Source organism: Struthio camelus, chromosome 1, assembly GCF_040807025.1.
Source record: "Struthio camelus isolate bStrCam1 chromosome 1, bStrCam1.hap1, whole genome shotgun sequence".
NCBI lineage: Eukaryota > Metazoa > Chordata > Aves > Struthioniformes > Struthionidae > Struthio > Struthio camelus.
In genome coordinates, this window is record NC_090942.1 from 18,826,389 (window position 1) to 18,845,453 (window position 19,065).

Genomic DNA, 19,065 nt, shown 5'->3' on the forward strand with positions numbered 1-19,065 from the left:
ATGTCATAAGATATAGATTAATGGGAGACCAGGAAATCTAGAGACCAGGTTAATAGCACTTCCCAGTGCGGTGCATGTTCTTTGCATCATTTGATCCAATGTGGTTGCCTAGTTTGCCAGATCAGGTCTGTATAAGGCCAGCTATTAGGTGTATATACAGAATCAGCACCTGAATGTTAGAAATCACCAAAATAGGGTTCTCTGTGATGTACATGTTGTAGGTGACTTAAATCATCATTGTTACTGGCTTAGTTTGCATGAATGCCTGAGAAAAATTGGGCCCAGAAATACGAACTTACAAAATTAAATGCAGCATCTGCCCACTCTACCCCGGCAAGTGTATACGTTACATCCAGCACCTGGGACGATTGTGATGTGCCATACTTTTTCCAATGGGTTTGAAGAAATTTAATCATCCAAATTTTATACAGTTATATATATATGCATTTAGTTCAAGTTCCTGGAGCATCTAGCGGGCTGAGTTATTGAAAACCCATTATCTACTTGATAGGAGAGCATGGAGAGCAAAAACAGCACTGAAGAAAAACAGAGTCTGAAAAGTAGCTACCTACAAGTCAAAGTAGTTAAGCAGAATCAAAGAAATCTGTAGCACATGTTTTACTTCGAACTATCCCTGGAAATGTCAAAATGACCATAAAACAAGCCCTTGAATTCCATGCCCTACGGCATCACATATTAGGTGAACATATATGTAAAATACTTCTAACCTCACTTTTTTTTCACCCATACGCCCTGACGTATTGAGCAGTGACAGAATATCACTTTTTTTTTTTTAAATACCCAGCTTCCATTCCCCAACTTGCCTCTGCAGGAACTTACGTTTCTCCACTCATTCATTAAGGAACTTCTATTCCTAACATTGGTCCTCTGCATTGCATATAAGCTAGAGGCCTACAATCGGCAGTGTAAACACTGCAGATATTGTGTCTACATAAGGGGATAAATATTTCATTTCATCATTCTTACTACACTCCAGAAATGTGCACATATAGAGTTGAACGCAACATTTACACACAGTCTTCCTGAAAATATACCATCACCTTTTCTTTTCTTGGGAAAGGAACCCAGGTTCATAAGCAAGGAGCTATTCATTAAACATTACAGTTCCATAATGGAATTATGTGGAATATGAAATATTTCAGAAAATATGTGGTCCATATATAGTCCAGAAGTATGCAATGTGCTGCAAGGAGCATCTATTTCTATTTGTAGGAATAGCCATTATTTGTCCCTTTTCCCGTTATGTCTAAGAAGCAATGACTGGAAGTCATCCATTTTAAACCTTCACAAGAAACGCTGAATTTTGGTTAGGGGAAAAAGTTACTGAAGAATAAGATGGAATTTTGCATCTTTTCTTAAGAATCAGCTGGATTAAGCTTTCTGACCAGATCACATTTTTGCATGGCTCCAGTGAAATACAGAATATGTAGCCTGTTTTGGGAACTGACGCCAGAGGCAAAAATGGAAGTACAAAGCAAATCAGGCATGATTGCCATAAATCACAGATTGCCATAAATGACAGTAGAAAATTTTTCAGTTAAGAGTGGAGATGTTTGGATCCTTCACTGAAATAAAAATTGATGCCCTCTCTGCCCCACAGAAAGTCTTTGTACCTTTATTTGCTTTAATGCACAAATAAGTGATATCTGAGCAGATATGCAGTGATAAAGAGGGAAGGGATGAAGATATCTGCTACTGCCTTAATCCCAATACCTTCCCCGTTACTTTTTTAATAGTCTCTTTTTCTGCTAGTTCTTTTAGAGTTTACAGGCCTATTGCTTTGAGCAACACACAGGAAAAAATAATTTTGGTTCATCCACTTGGCTTTTCAAGAAAATTGTACTTTATACCCTTCTGAGAATAATTTGCACCCCATTTTAGGTGGGATAACAAAAACTTCCTTGTTAAAGAGGTGGCGTGGGAAAGATATTTGGTGACCATTAATCGTAACTCTTTGGCACTTGTGACATTATTACAAGCTGAAAGTTGGAAAAGTGGATAAATTCTCCACTAGTATGACATTAACTACTAAAATAAAAACTTCTTCAAGGCCCACAGATGAAAACAACAGTAGTAGGCTAGCAATAGTCTTATGAATTTCAATTAATAAAGGGTGAAGGCTGTTGTTTTATGAATATTAGCATTTAACATTATGGATTGTTCACAGCATGCCCATCTGGACCTAACATTCTCAATATTTAAATATCATTCAACAGTTACGAAACTGTCTGAAAATGTTCTTGTCCTGCTGATTCTAGAAATTTATTTCTTGGTTCTTTTATTTATGGATTTAAATACTGTTATTACATCTCTATATTATGGATTATTAGACCTGGAAGTATTTACTTGGAAAGTAGTCTCCTTCTGAACATTGTTTATCAAATTTAAGATGCATAAAATCCAAAAATTTGTTGTTCAAAAAATTAAAGAAGGGGATGCATCTGTATCCCAGTTTTTTTACCAACTCAGGGTATAAGATGGCTGTGTCTTAACTAGATTGAAAAGAAATTATGTTTTTAACTTAATTGTGAACTTCACAGAGCTATGAAATCAGAAGAAAATTGTGACCATCTAGCTTGACTTCCTATATAGCTTTCTTGCACTAATTGCAGTTTGAATGAGAATACAATTTGCAGGAAAAAAATTTAGTCTTGATTTTCACGTTTTTAGTGATGAACTATCAAGCAGTCTTTTGTAAACTTTTTCAAGAGTTATTTTCCCACCCTTAAAATATGCAACATTTTTCTAGAGATAATTTTCTGTTTTCAGACATTAAGTTTTGTTATAATTTGCTTTACTAGACTGAAAAGGCTTTTCTTATCTCATATCTGTTTCCTATGGCAATACCAAGAGAAAAATCCATAGAAGCTAACTTAGCCGACCAAGACAAATCCTCCCTTGATTTCATCTATTTTTAGCAGAGCTTTTCTTGGAGGTAGACTCAGGACAGGGTTGAGGCATTGGTCCAATATTGTTTTTCCATTTATGACTGAGTGATCCTAAAGTGATTAGCTTCATGAATACTCCCACTGTCTTTTTCCCCAATACCCTCATTAGTCTTGAGGCTTTCCTTTGAATCTTCTCCAATTTAACAACCTACCTCTTGAGTTACGAATACCAACACTGGGCATAGTATATTAATAGAAGCTGAACTAGTGCCAGATGCAAGCATAGAATAAGAAGTTATGCATTTTTATCAATATTCTCATTTATAAATCGTCAGATTTTGGCAACAGTGGCCTTATTCTCTGCTCATATTTATCTGATTATCCACTATGATCTCTCTATTCTACTCAGAGACAGTGCCTCCCAGGGACAACCTTCGCCTCTACAACCCAGTATACTTTGTTCCAAGATGTACATCTTTTTATTTTTCTGTATTGAAATGTGTACTGTTTGGTGGTACCACGTTTACAAAGTAAGGTAGATTATTCTATGTCCTGTCTGCTTTATTATTTAACATTCTTTGTTCATCTGCAGCTTTATTTGTAATTTATTTTATTCCGGTCTTAAGAATATGTTAAATAATGCATGGTTAATGAAAATCCAATCCTGTTGGACCTCAGTAAAAGCACAATCAGTGCTGATCAGCTGCTTAAAATTATTATTTTAATTCAATCCTGTAATGTGTGTCATATCATCAGACATCACTTCAGCTTCTTAATCAACTTTGTCGTGTTTTACCAAATAAATTTCATCACAGAACTCAAGTATACTGCAACACTAGGAACCACCAATATTGCTCAAATGATAGTATAAAAAATAAATGTATTATAGGCTCTACTTTCCATAAACCTTGTTGAATGACAAGAAATCAAACTGTGGTAGTGGGGTATGGCATCAAATGAAGTATGACTAGTAAAGAATGTAAAGGGTTATAACAAGAAAGATTTTTATATGCAAATTAAGGGTGATTGATAAAAAACTGAAGAAAGAATGGTCCGATATTATCAAGTTAGAAGGGCTAATAACTGAGGATGTGAAGAAGACTGGAGAGTTTAATGTCACTTCAGCTTCATTTTCACTAAAAAGGTCAGCTGTGATCAGGTGAATAACACAATTACCATCAGTGATGACAGGTCAAGAACTGAGAGGTAATAAGAAAAGAACAGATTATAGATTACTTAGATAAGTTAGATGACATCAGCTCATTTTAGTGTGATAATAATCACTCCAAGAAGAGGATACTAAATTTATCTTACTCAAGCACACATGACAGTGGTTGTGGGTAGCAGACAGATTGGGAACCATTACTGTTTATAGCAGCAGAACTAAACCAATGGGTTGATTAGCATTACCTATGAATTAGATGCAACTGCAAATAACTGCTGCCACGTTTATTTGATCCATAGAATAAAGACCCTTGGATGAGCAGCTACCTCTGTCAGAGTAGTGACGACTTTTGTGCATATGCTTAGATATCAATTTTATTATGTTTACTTCAAATGTTCCTGGGGAATCTAGCTGAAGATGGTAATTATTAAAAAATAAAAACAAAAAAACCCCAAGAAAATGTTATAAAGAGCAGTTTGTCTTTTGAGAATAAAAAATTTTGTATCAGTAATTTGGAAAGGCAAGTTTTCAAATTCCAAAATCCAAAATAGATCACGAACAATTTCTGTTCTGAGTGTGGTATTGTCCATTAAAACGCTAATAAGTGACTTTGTGTGCAAATATCAGCTTTATTAAGAGACTCTCTGATCTGCAGCTGTTGAGGGAGTAACAGTAGGGGATGTTATTTTGAGAGTATTAATCTAATTGCTTTTAGAACAGCTTTAATAGTTTAGCAAAAGACAAACTGCACACCACAAAATTTTTTCACTAGCCTTCCTAGCACTGGTACTACACTTATATGATCCACTTGTTTTTAAGACCTTTAAACAAAGGTCCCTGAACCTTGTAGGGTGGTTTCTTTCAGATGCTGTTCCTTCAACATTTTCCTTCCTTCTGCAACATTGTCTCCTTCCCTCCATTTCCTCTATGACTCCCTCACTGCAGTACCATCACGTCCTTCTCATTGCCCAGCCCTTCACCTGGAACCTTTAGTTTTCCAGACTATATTTTTCTTATATACACACACACTTTGCCAGATGTATAATGATGTCATCTGTTTTTAAATGTTATCAGCATTGTGTAGTGTTATGCTCCAAATCTTGTGTATGGGCAAAGAGGAAGCACACCTACACATAAGTAAATCCAAGAATTTTTGTTAGTATAATGGAAACCTTAAGAGTCTAATTCTTAGTCCAATATAATTGTTACAGAAAAAAGAAAGAACAATAAAACAGTTAAAATTGTAATACATACACCTTTTCCCTTTTTCCTTGCACTACTCAGCTGTCCTAAGGTTGGTGTTTTCATTTGGGTGGTGATGGTGGAGTGTTACAGTCATCAGCATGTGAAGTTCTTTGTGGGGATAAGTAAGATGTTCATGTTGAGTTTCTTCTTCCTCCTCCAGGATCCAATCGGGATCATTATTATATGTTTGCTAACATGCATTATGCTTTTCTCTTCGCTTCATTGGTCTGCAGCTCCATGTTACAGTCCAATTTACTGTATGTGATCCCTTTACATGTGTTAGATACTATTTCTTTGTTCCCTTTGTTGCCCCTAAAACCAGGTTTGTCCAGCTCCAGGCCGGCATTCCCTTCACTGACCGCTGATGAGCCGTTTATAGCTGCGGGGTCCCCGTGCTAAGCCCTATCTCTAACCACCCCCATGCCTGCACTGCATCCTGCATCTCCCCTTCCCAAGACCTCTGCTGTCACACCAAGTCTGCACTTCTCTACACTGCATCACTGTGTTAGAGTCATAAATATCTCATTCTACAGGAGTTATTCTATAAGAATAACTGCTTGTTACTGCTATCTATATAAAACTATGGTTGTACCACACAGAGATAAAGAAAAGTAGAGCAAAGCAGCCACAGACACCTGGTCAAGTAGAGAAATTGCTGTCACAGCTAAACCAAGTAAAACAAAGCTGCAGGAAGGTCAAGAAAAGTTCAGACAGAACAGCCTGATGAGCCTCAGGCCTGAGGCCCTGCAAACTCAGTACAAAGCTTATGGCCTGTTGCTGGCAATAATGCAGCAGAGGGCTATAGGGTTATGCTGCCTGTACAACTCCAGGAAGTGTTTAGTCCACTCTCACGGGTCTTTCAGTCCAAGGATCCATGCCCAACATATGATTCAGGCTTGGCATGGTTGCTCTGCTTTGGATCCTTTGGATATCTGGATGAAATGGTAAAGTTTTCCTCATCATATAAGCCAAATTCCAGACAAAGGGACAGAAACGTGGATGCTGCTACTTCATCAAGTGGGATTGACAGAGGCCTTTAGTGAAGGATTACTTCGTCTTGCCTTTGCAAATAGATTTGCTCACATAGCCATTTACTGCCACTTACTTCTGAACTGTGAGGCTCCCTCACATTTATATGGTTGTATCCGGTTGCTTTCCCTGTCTGAATCTGATAACTTCAGACGTTTTGCTGCTCTGTCTTCCATATCTCTAGATTCAAGCCAGGAGTGGTAGTTACTTTCTTCACCTCTCCAAAAACTTCTATTAGGGAGAAGCCAACCTCAGGCAAGCCTGCTGTGAAAAAACTTCTCGGTTCAGACTATGAATTGTCTGTTAGACAACAGAAGAGTAGCTAGTGGCACATCATGTAGATATGGTCTCTTTCTTCATTGATCTGCAGCTCCACATTACACCCAAATTTACTGTTTGTGGTGCCTTTTACATACACCCATGAGACCAAGGAAAAACTTCTACCTGGAATGTGACTTTAGATCCAAGTGAATTTGAAACTTTGAGTGTGGTGATTTTTTTTTTGTGGGACCAGTGTCCCCTTTATCCTGGTCAGATAAAGATATTTGAAATGTTGAAGCTACATGCTGCTTTTTTTCTCTCTATGGATTCCCAGATATCCTGACACATCATCATAGCCTCCCTGAAATTATGTCCAGGGGACAGAGTGGAATGACAGTGCTGGTAACATAAGATATATCTCCAGAAGAGGTAGGCCTTCTAGAAGGTGAATTCTAGGGAATTTGCCAATACAAACTTAATTTTTATAAAAGGAGAACTTTGTTGCCACTGAAAGCCTCCTGCTAGGTCTGCCTGGAACTTGGGAACGCACACGCCCGTGTTGGATTAGGCTGCTGTGAGGCCTTCACGCTTGTTTATTAAGTACTAAAGGGATGGAAACATTAAATGGAACAGAGGAAGGGGATAGTGTTTCTAACCATGGTCAGAAACATGATTACAAAGGCATTTTCCAGAATCAGCTAGTACCTCGTCATCTCATCACAGAAGATAGGCCCAGTGCCTGTAGTTGTGTTAGGTTAAGTGAAAGAGATCTGCACTTACGACGGCTTCTCGGCAGCCTTGCACAAGACCCTGCTGTAGGATACAGCATGACATGATGATTCAAAAGACATTTAAGATGCTGTCATTGAGGCTGTTCCTGAGGATACAGTATCTCACAGTAAGCTAATTGAAAGCACACTTCACTACTACCCAGCAGGAGTTAAGCTTCAATTCAGTTTCTTTCCAAAAAAGAAAAAAAAAGTCTCTCCACCTTAACAAATGATTCTTATATATAAGATACTAATGTTCAGTTAAACTCCCTGTGTAGTCTGATTATCTGGGTAGAGAACTGTATACCCAAAGGCAGCAAGGGATGGGGATCATTACCCCTGAGAAGGTGTATACCCTGATTAATTCATGTTACTGTCTGTTCACAGATGAAAGTGGCAGCCTGTTTGCAGTCTAAGTCTGTGGAGATTTGTAACACATAGGTTCCCTGTATTTGGGGAAACTTTCTTAGAAAACCCACTGACGTCCTCTGAGGCCCTAATGATACTAACCACAGGGAATGGCTTATGCACAGAAATAGCCCTGTGCAACTCCATCACTAGCTGGTAGTGAATCCACCATCTAACAAATTTATCCACTTTGAACTATTTTCTTATCAGTTCAGCAAGATTAGGGTGAACCGGGTTCAAACGGTGATAGCTGTCATCTTGGGCATAACGTAATCTTCAGCCCAGAAGAGTTCAGATAAATATTAAGATATAAGAAAGTGCATAAGTTGAACCCATGCAAGAGAAGAAAAGCAAAATGACAGGCAAAATTGTCAGGGAATAATTAGCAACTGAAGGATTCAAAAGGAAAAATACTGACCTGAAAAGGTAAAAAGCCATGAAAAAAAATAAATAAATAAACAAATAGTGAATCAGAAGACGAGAAGTCAGAAATATCAATGGTCAACCCATTCTAAAGAGAAATGAAAGGTGACATTTTGTCACCTGAATGATTATTGCCTGGCCAGTAGAATCTTACCCGACCGTTTCTTCATCTGTTCATCTGTAGGAACAGTTTCTATTGACTATTTACAAATGTCTTATTTATGTGCAACTTGATCACTTCTGCAGCAGCAACTACCTAGGAATCTCTGGGACATTCCACCCAGGTTGTTAATCAACACATAAATTAGACATAGCACAACAGGAGCTGCCTGGGGGAATCACTAGAACTGTGTAAAATTCCCACCTGGAGAGTTCCTGTAACAATCAGTCAAATACTTAATTGGGAAGGTGGCTAGGAAACGAGTCAATCGCCCAGTTTCAAGTCAGGTCCATTATCTCAAACTAATCCATTATGCAGATAACTAGCTGGGGAGTTCTTGAACTAGCTGGGGAATTCATGACTTAACTGCACTGGATGTGCCTACAGGCAAAACCTTGGTCATAATGATAACTAAACCACAATTATAATTAAATAAAGAATGTGACTTTCATAGAAATTTTTCCTAGAATTTAAGGTCCATAGCTCAAACCACACTACTACTATTTATATAATTTACTATCTAATACATTATAGTACCATGTGCCTTGCTCAGAAAATTGCAAAAAAAAAAAAAAAAGACAAAAGACAAAAATTTATTCTTAAGTTGTTTGTATTCTGCTTGCAGAGTCTCTTTGCTCATGGTGAAATAACCAAACAAAAATGATCCTCTGAGGGAGGGCTTGAATGCTTAAGCTTTTGTAAGCTTGAATACTCTGAAGAAAGTCCCCCACTGAAGGTGATTCTCCTCATGCAATCAGTCTTTCATGCCATACATGGAGGAAAGTATAGTGTTATCAGCCAATGTTGGTCTTCCCTGATTAACTAAGGGGAACCTGGCCTAGTCCTAAGCTATGATCTTGTCCATCCCCTGAGAAGAGAAAGATAGCTTTGCTGTCAGGATTATATGTGTTCCCACCGTTGCCAACAATATAACAGGAATCAGCACATTGCTTAGGTCTTTTCCCCAATAACTGATCTCTTGTGATTCCGTGAATGCATGAAATCTGCTCATATGCCAGATTTGACACCCGTGGAACACCAATAGGCAGTATAGCTATGCAGGAATTTTAGTACAGAATTGAGAGACTTTTTTTCTTTTTTTAATGTCAAATATACTGGGATAGGTCCCAATGTGCGTGTAATGATCACGTGTTGGAGGCGATGCGTAGCTTTGTATGGTTCAGTGGTGTCAAGAAACAAAGAATGTGAGGTAGCTTATCATGACTCAGTGAGTTCCTGCTAAAATGCTGCATGGATATACATAGTGAATATTAGTCTCAGTAGCATTTACACAAGCAGTATATGCCCATTGGCCCATAAATGTAAACATGTAAACATGTAATGTTTCCTTTAGAACCTGTAACACAGAGAATATTCACACATCATCGCTTCTGTCCTATTATTAATAGCAGATGAAGTTACCCCATAAGAGCCGCAGACATGGCTTCACGGTTACAAAATAATCTTGAGTGGTACTATGCAAGTAGTTGATATGTTGGTCCATTGCTAAGAATTCCATTCACTTCTATGGGTAAGGAATCAGGGATTTACAAAGGCAGCATGAAGCTAATTCCTCATGTTTTGCATGAGATGTTACCCAGAGAGAAAGACCAGGTCATCAAAGAGTGGTGACCGAGCTTTATCCCTTTTGTAATAACACTTTTCCTTATGTTAGTCATGAACAAACATCAAAACTACTCTGTAGCCGTTGTTATATCAGTACAGAAGCTTTCATCAGTGTAAATTGGTTACACTGTATTTACATAGGCACAGCCGAAAACAGAATGAGTTTCCTAGCAACCTCATCTTCATCAAAGTTACATGAAAAAAATAATTACACTTAATAGAAGGAGTTTTTTCTAAACAAAGGATGTGTTACTTCAGTTTCACTTTCCTAAAGACTGCTCAGTCCTTCTCTTGTTTTTGTTCCCTTCATTTACTATCAGTTACATAACTCCCTTTTTAGCTCATAGATATCAGCATCGACTATGTTAAAAGTGTACCTTACTTCCGTTGAAATCCAAGGTCTCTATGCCATGATATATCTTTTGTGCATTTTCTTGAGAGGTGTTCAAAAGACAGAATTAAGGAAAAAAACAGACATCAGAGCTCAAAATATATTCATTGGATTCAGGTTTAAAGGTTGATGCAGACACATCATTATAAGAATTGGATAGCTTCTTACTGTATTATTTAGAATGCCTATCTTTATGACGAAGAGACTCAACAATACTTTTTTTCTTGTAATAAGGTTTGATAGCAGAAATATTGTGATTTTCTGGTTTTGTGTTTAACCCTATACTGATGTGTAGGATGCTATTTTCAACAGGGAACTCTATGGAAAAAAAAAGTCCTCTATACCCTGGACAACAGCTTCTGTTAGCCTCCAGGAGTGAAGGAAAGGAAAGAGTCTATTCCAGATCTAGAACTGGAACTTGTTGTCTGACTGGTATGGGATGTGCACAAGCATAAAATAAGTACAAACTTTAATGACAACAGAAGAACAATTGCAAGGCTTAAAAGAGCCTTACTCAAGAACTGTAACCAATAACTGGCCATACGTAATCAAATGAAATAAGTGCAGCAGAGATTCATTAAGATATGGGATTGGAACGACCTTGGAAGATAAGTCAGTCAAGTGCCTTACCATGATCAGGGTATTAATCCTTCATAGACTAAGAGCTGGGAAATGGAATTCATAGTGGAAAGGAGACTCATGAATGGTGCTTAATATAGTGTTCCTTAGACATTTTTTACTGTAAACTTCATTATGTGTATACAATATACATTAAATAGCTTTATTTTTTGTTTCTTAGTAGGATAATTAAGATCAGTGTGGGTATCAGAGAAATATGCAAGAGGGCTGTAGAATAACTGAAAATTACATACAGACTTTGTATGTAAAGCTATGCAAAGATGCATAGATTCTTTCATATTACTTAAAATTAACACTAAAAAACTCACAACTAAGCCCCATAATTCTGAAATTACACCTGCTCTTCTCTATCATCTACTCATCCACGCTGCTTTCAGATTCAAGCTGTTCAGGATTGGCAGGCCAGAACCCCAAAACTGGTGATGGGCTCATGCAAAAAGGCATGTAAAGAGCCAGGGAAAATTAACTACTTTTTAAGTGTTTGCACCTTCCAGAGCAAGAGAGTGAATTCTTATTTCTGCAGCCAGTTACTTCTCTATCCCCTTCCCTGGCAGAGAGGAGCTACTGCCATCTTGACTGAGGAGCAGAAGAAGGGGCCCCTAAAACTTCAGCAGGGCCACTTTTGAGAATACTGTTTTAAATGACATTATTGATGCACTTTAGGTCTTCTGAATGCTTCCTGTACTTATTTGTACTTGTTTCATGTGCAAATGTAGTACATCAGGCAAATACTCTCCCCATATAACCTAGGCCAAGACAGGCCTATGTTAAGTCCATGCATTATAGCAAATACATTACGATAACCTGTTAATTTCACAAGCATTTTTTTTTCTAGAAATAAATATTTTTTTTATATACTGATGCAACAATATTGAGATCTCTGTTTATAGTACCATTTCTGAACCTTATGGATGTAACTTTTCTTTCTGCTGAGTCTTTTTTTTTTTTCTTGGAAGACAGGTTAGCAGGCAAAAAATACACTTACATACTTTGTGCAGCATCTACTTATGCCTAAGCATGATGCTTAGCAATGTTATACTGCCACTGGAAAAAATAGCCCTATTTGAAAGTATACAGTGAATGTAGTCTGAATTTGCTCTTAAGCCAGGAGACAACTTGGAGATATGAATTGTTTCCTGAAAGCACCAGCTTAGTGCTAAACAGTGATCAAAACCCAAATAAGTTATTGGAAATGATCAGGAAAGGAACAAAGAACAAAGGAGAAAATATCATTATTCCGCTGGATAACTGTATTACACCTTATCTTTAGTATTTTTTGCCAGTCCTCTCTCAAATAGGTTATAGCAGAACTAGAGAAAAGCAGAAAGAAGGATGAGAATAAGGGCCATTTCCATATATTCTCATCCTGGAAAATAAATGGCAGAAAACATTTGAGAGAGATCTACAAAATCCTGAATGGTAAGGGAAAAATGAATATGAAATATTTACCATTTTTTTACAAACAAAAATTGTGAGGCACTAATGATTAGCAGATAAGTTTTGAAAGACAACAAAATTCGTATTACGCAGCATGTCATTAACTTGTGGAAATCATTGTGAGAGCATTTATAGATAGAAAAGTTTAAGTAGGCTTGAAAGAAATTAGAAAAAATATAACAATATTCTATAAGAAGGATCTCAACAATTTCTGTGTGTCTTGCTCTCTTCACCAAACATCTGCCACTGACTACTGTCTAAGAGAGGATAACTACCTGTAAGAAAATTTGGTTTGATCCCTAGTTACTGAGGTTTTTAAGAAGACCCTCAAGATTAGTTTTGCTAACTATCCATGCCATTCAACCCTAGGCACACCCTAGCAGGGTGGAACCTGCTCCTACTCCCAAAAGGAATAAATAACTCAAGGATGTTGCACGCTTTGGAATCAGGAAGCATCTACTTGTGAACTACCCTCAGCTGCCCCATTTCATATACCACTCTAGGCAGATAAAATAGCCTGAAATCACTTCCTAGAAATGCCTTAATGCTGCCCATAAGTGCAGCTGAGATTAGTAGACATAAGACCTTGATCTGACTGCAAGGGCAGTAAGGATTTGTAAAACCAAGCCTTGAGAACACATCAGGTTTTGACCTGTAACTGCCTAACACTATTATAGTACTCATTTGGCCTTGCGCACAGTATAACCTAATTCTGATCATAACTGTCATTTTCCAAAGCTAAATAATTTATACCTACTTCAGTAAACCTACACTTTTTATATAAAAAATGCATTAAATAGCAAATCATATTTAAAAAGCATTTGAGGCAAGCAAGGCAGACATTTCTTTTTTTCTTAGAGATATCTTTGAATATCCAAAAATAAGACAATTTATTTTTCTCATGCTTTGAAAGTTTGTGCAAGTCCTATATGTCCAGAATTGTCTTTATTATTTTTTTGTTCATTTTAGTATATTTTTTTAGTCTTCCCAATGCAGCTGGAATTATAATAATTTTCTCCTCATTTTCTTTATTTTATTATTAGAATTATATGTACATATCACTAATGAAAGTGTTGAATATGGGAATATATTTGTTGTTTGAGGCTTTCTTACTTTAAATATTATAATTTCACAGGTCTTGGGATGAGTATGTCCCCTGGCTAGGGACCCCAACACTATTCTTATCTCTTTAACAAAACAGACAAAAAAAAGAAACACAAACACACTTAGCTCAAAGGCAAACGGTAGATCAGATTTATTGTCTACATAGCATGGCCCTCACAAGTTCATGATCTAACAGACAAAATGTTGAAACAGTTATACCTGTAGCAGGCTATTAGCACAACACTATGCAGGCTCCTTTATGCTAATGCAGAGCTGAGGTTTCTGACAGTTCTTTTATAGAGTGATCAAAATAATTATGTATTAGACTTCCTGATCTATATCTCTATAATTCACCCATATCATACGGCACTGAGCCATGTTATACTCAGCAAATGTCTTCCTTACTCCGCTGCCCTTCACCTTAAATATTTTACAGGACTTCATCTTGTACCATCCTCGAGCCTTGCCAGCATATCTCTGCATACGTCTGTTGGTCACTATGGAACCTACTTCAGTTAATCTTCAGTTTAGTCCACCCATGATCATACCTACTAATCCATGATCTAAAATACCATGATGCTTTCTTGTTTTTGTTTTTTAATGAAAATATGAGGTAACTATCAAAAATCTCCCTAAACGTCAACTCTGTACATCATTCAAGTATCTTCTAATATCTTCTTTAGTCAACTAGTCTTCTCAGCAAAAATAGATTGGAGTCTCCATTTTTCAGTGCAAACAATATACATGCAAACACAATAGTAGTATTAGTGGACAGGAAGATAATTTTTTAAAATTCTTTAAATTGAAAATGCCCTACTGACTTGAGAGAGAGTGTTTGATCTAGATTTAATTAGAACTGGGTTTTTAACCTACTCTTGCCCCTTTGATCTGAAAATTTTATACCATGGGGCATAGCTCCAGATATCTTGGACTGCTCCAACAGTGAAATTCATTTATCACAATTACTGTGGAACTAAATAGAAAGTGAACAAACAAATCGGCACACAGTAGGATCCTCATATTAGAATGGAATGTGACATAGCGAAGAACAGTTCACAGTTTTAATATAGAACTAGTTGCAAAATAACTATGTGAGCATCGAACTCAGGCCATTATTTCAGATAAAAATTGACAGCACTCACTTTAAGTAGTCAAGCTTTCAAGTTACTACCTAATGTATATAATTTAACAGAATTCAAATAACTTAGACTAAGACTCCAGTCTCGTAAAGAATTCTCATGGGGCACAGAGGGCCAAGTATAAAATGTTTATTGATAGATCGGGATCTCTAGGACCTACTTAACAAACATTTCTTGAATGTCATTGAAGACATTCCTAGGAGTCTGTTTGAAAAATCATTCCTTAAGAACTTAATCTGACAGTAGTTATACATATTTGAAATTCACCACCTCCTGAGAACCTGGAAAGGTCTTTGCAAAACCAAAATCTCATTTAAGAGCTTGATGCCTAATGGGATTTTAAAGATTTTACTGGCATAAAAATATTTTACTGGCACAGGCATTCCACAGGGGATCTTTTCTCTTCACATTCAGACAACTTTTCTTTAATAGTTCAAATGAACTGTTTCTTCCTCTGCTACTAAGTAAAATAGAGATTACAATGCAGATGAGTTTTCATGAAAATTTTATTCTCAGTCAGAAAAGTAGTGAATACTTTAAAAATCATTAACAAGTAAATAGTACTAAAATATCTAAGTAGGCTCAAATAACTCAAAATCTCTAGGCATAGGACTGGATTATTAAAAAGCAAGGCCACTGTATTAAAGCTCTAAAATACTCTTTTTTAATGAGTACTTTATGGCATATATACAGGAGTATAGTAATAGCCAACCTCCTTCTGAACACAGCCAATTAGAAGTATAAAGTCTGCCTATTTAAAGGTAATATTAGTTCCAGAGAAAACAGATAAACAAATTTGCAAAGACATAGTAATTTTCTAGTAGAAATATTGATGGGGATAGCTACTCTACTTGAAAACAATGATGTGTTTTTTTCCCAGTATATATTTATATGTAGTTCCTCATGTAGCTTTGTAGGCGGGTATCAAAAAAAAGGGGGGAAATAAAAAACATCCCTATTCCTCTATTAAAGCTATTTTTTATGATTCCTGTAATTTCAGCACTTATTTACAATGGCAACAACAATAATTTTTAGTATACTATGAAAACAGTGATGCAGGAAACAGACATTCCATCTAAACATTTGACGGTTTCTGATACCCATCTCGTTCTATGGTTACCAATATAGTTTCCTTTTTCTTCAGGTATTGCTGCGTTAGAAGATTGAGGAAAGGAAAGAAGAACAAATGATTGTTTAGGCATTTGTTGACTAATGTTAAGTGGCTGGCTCACTAGTGCTTTAAAAGGATTTAAAATTTAACATCAAATTACGTTTGCTATTTGATTTATAGTAGCATTAAGAGAAATCAATTTTAGGAAGGGGCATCCCAGCACTAGATGTTAGGGATATAATCTGTGAGATGTTCCCTAAATCTCCGGAAGTTCATGTTTTAACAGGACAAGAAAGACTAAAGGAAATTGATGTTATCTAGTCAAAATATTGAGGGATTAAAACTGGTGCAATTATCGCTGAGAAAGAAGAAATAAAAAAAAAAAAAATACTCATTCTTAAACGTGGCCTGTCATATTAAGTTTTTTGCCAAAAATGTCTTATTAATCAAAAATAATCCATCTCTAAGTTATCTCCAATGATATATACATAAACTGAGGATTTTTAGCTGCAGATAGATAGTGAATTTTGCTTCAAAAGCATCTCAAAAATACGTCTGAGAAAAGACTGGAGTTCCTCTGGCCTGTGCGTTTTACATCCTAACACTGCGCTCTTCTTACCGTACCTCCTAGTAGCACAGCCAAAGGCAGTCCTGCCCAGGGCACTGGCATGAGTTTCACCCCTGCGTGCAGTCCCTACTTCTAGATGGGAGCGGAGGCATCTGGTAAAGGAGAGAGAGACCCCGCTGCCAAGCCGAGGCGGGCGGCAGGGTGCCTGGGGGACGGCCCCAGGGAGGAGGGTGGCACGTGCCGCAGAAAGGCTGTCGCAGGTGGTTTGGCAATGGCTGTGACTGCAGCAGCTGTTTTGACCAAACCGGCTCCAGCGCAGCCCTGCATAGGAAGACCGTTCTATTTGTCTTTGGCGGTGTCCAGAACGATGTACATTTTTACAACGTTCTCAAAACAATCGTATCATTCACACTTAAAAAATGCTGGTTGCACCTTTGTTGCCTTCAGAGCACTCTTACTGGCTTGTCCTCCTGTGCCTCTGTCCCTTCTCCTGCCAGCGTCACGGGTCACAGCACTGTCCCCATCAGGGGGGTCAGCCCCCTCCTAGTCTGTGGCTACATGTTTGCAGAAATTCAGAAAGCTGCTTTTTCAAAGCACATAGATGAAGTCTGTACCTCTTAACCAGGAATTCCAGTTCCTTTCGGTTTTATTACGTATGAATTTTGAAAAAAAAAAAAAAGATGAATTATTTCTATAGATGTTGCTTTCTTCATGTTTGTATATTGTGAAGTGCACCAGTGCTGCCATACCAGTCAGGACCCTTCAAAACTAGTATTAATAATAACCTAATAGCCAAACAGTAATATTACTGCTATTTTGTTTTTAGGGTTGCTATATCGTGCATTTAAATAGTGAACACATATTCCAAAATATGTCTGTTCTAGAAATCATGAGCTGTTTTTAGTTTTAAAGATCTTATACAGGGATAATAAGACATATATTTTCTTAAAAGTAATACTTTTGTCAGTTTTTACAGTGCATGTTGTGTGCCTTTACTAAAATCTTTACACTGTGAGACTATCATGACATCAGAATTTGCTGGAATTATGACAGAGTTTAACGTTTTGGAAAAAAAAAAAAAAAACACTGAAAGTATGTCTGGAAGGAATCCATCAAAACAAGGGGAAGCTGGTTTGACCCGTCTCTGTAGCCATGCTAATAAACCCATGTTCTGCAGAGGCTGACACACAGGGACCTGGAAGACAAGCTGAAGGGCAGGAAAGCAGCAGTGTGGGAGCAGAAACAAAATGATGTGTTTTGTCCAAATCTTCTTGCAAGGAATGTTCAGTAAAAGTAATACAGCCTGAGAAATGGCTTTTGTTTGTGTTCTGTGATTCTTTGATGGAAATCCCTCAAAAGTGATGCTTTTTTTTAGAGGACTGTGTTGTGAATACAGGGAATGATTTTTTTCTGGCATAATTCTCAGAACAAAGTAGATCAGAGTAACAGTAAAAGCATCTTTTCCTCTTTATTTCAAGCCTATAAAACCAACATGGAATCTGAAAACAGAGCTCCATTCTTTCTCAGCTGTGTACCATTACCAGTAACAAAGGTTCATCAGACTGATTACTGGCTTCGTTTACACCTACGCAAGCCCATGGTCTTCAAATTACATCTTTAGTTAAACCCTGGCAATGGTCTTGCCTTCTTGTGGGCGCCCACTAGTGCATATCAACAACATGCCCTGAAAGCCTAACAAGAGGAATATTAACAACTCTGCTGAGAGTGTAAAAAACTGTGTGGAAAAAAAAATCTGTCAATTCTGTCAGAGTTGTGTAGGTTCTACAGCCCTGACAGTAGCAAGAAGTAGTAGCTTCAGAAGATATACTCCAAGTTCGTAGAGAGAATAAAGTTATGGTGCAAGAAAGGGCATAGCTACGTAGCTGCTTTTTAGAGTAGAACATATCTGAAGTAATTCACATTTTCCTATTACATGCATATTAAATAAGTAGCCCAGATAATGAATTCAAATAATCTAATTTTTTAAAATGCTTCAAGTCATTCTGTGTTTATAATTACATTACAGAATTATTTTAATTTCATACAAGTTTGTTTAAAATAGACTGAAATTATGTATCTGAAAATCAGATAAATTGAGGAGCTAGCAGGACAGGGACTGTTATTTTTTAACTATCTTTTGTATATAGTTGTGGTTAAAAAGCTTTTTGCATGAGCCATATCCATTTAAAGATCTTTAATAGTACTACAATATAAGAAATATGTCTTAGAGAATTAAGTATTAGAGCTCATTTTTAAAAGTAACATCAAAATATTAAATATGTACAGATTCACAGAGAATGTCTTTTTGCTGCCATTTATTCCCTAGATTGTACAGAGTATTTTAAAGTTACAGCATTCTCATTTAAACTAAGACCATAAACCAAGTCAAGAATTCACACTTTTGGCCCTGTAGGCCCAGAGACTGTAAGTGCATTTAAAAATGATGGACTATCTGACCACAGATGGTTCCCATTCAGATCATACTTTAGCACAAGTTTTCATACATTCATCTAAAGTTATTAGCAAGTTTTTGATTGTAAAATGAATAATAAGCAAAGTAGTAGCTTCCTACATACACAGGCTGAGAAATTGGCAAGGAATATATGACCGAAACAGTTAACCAAGGGAATATAAAATTTTTAGGGGGTAAAGCTGTCTAATATCTTCCTTTGATTCTTCA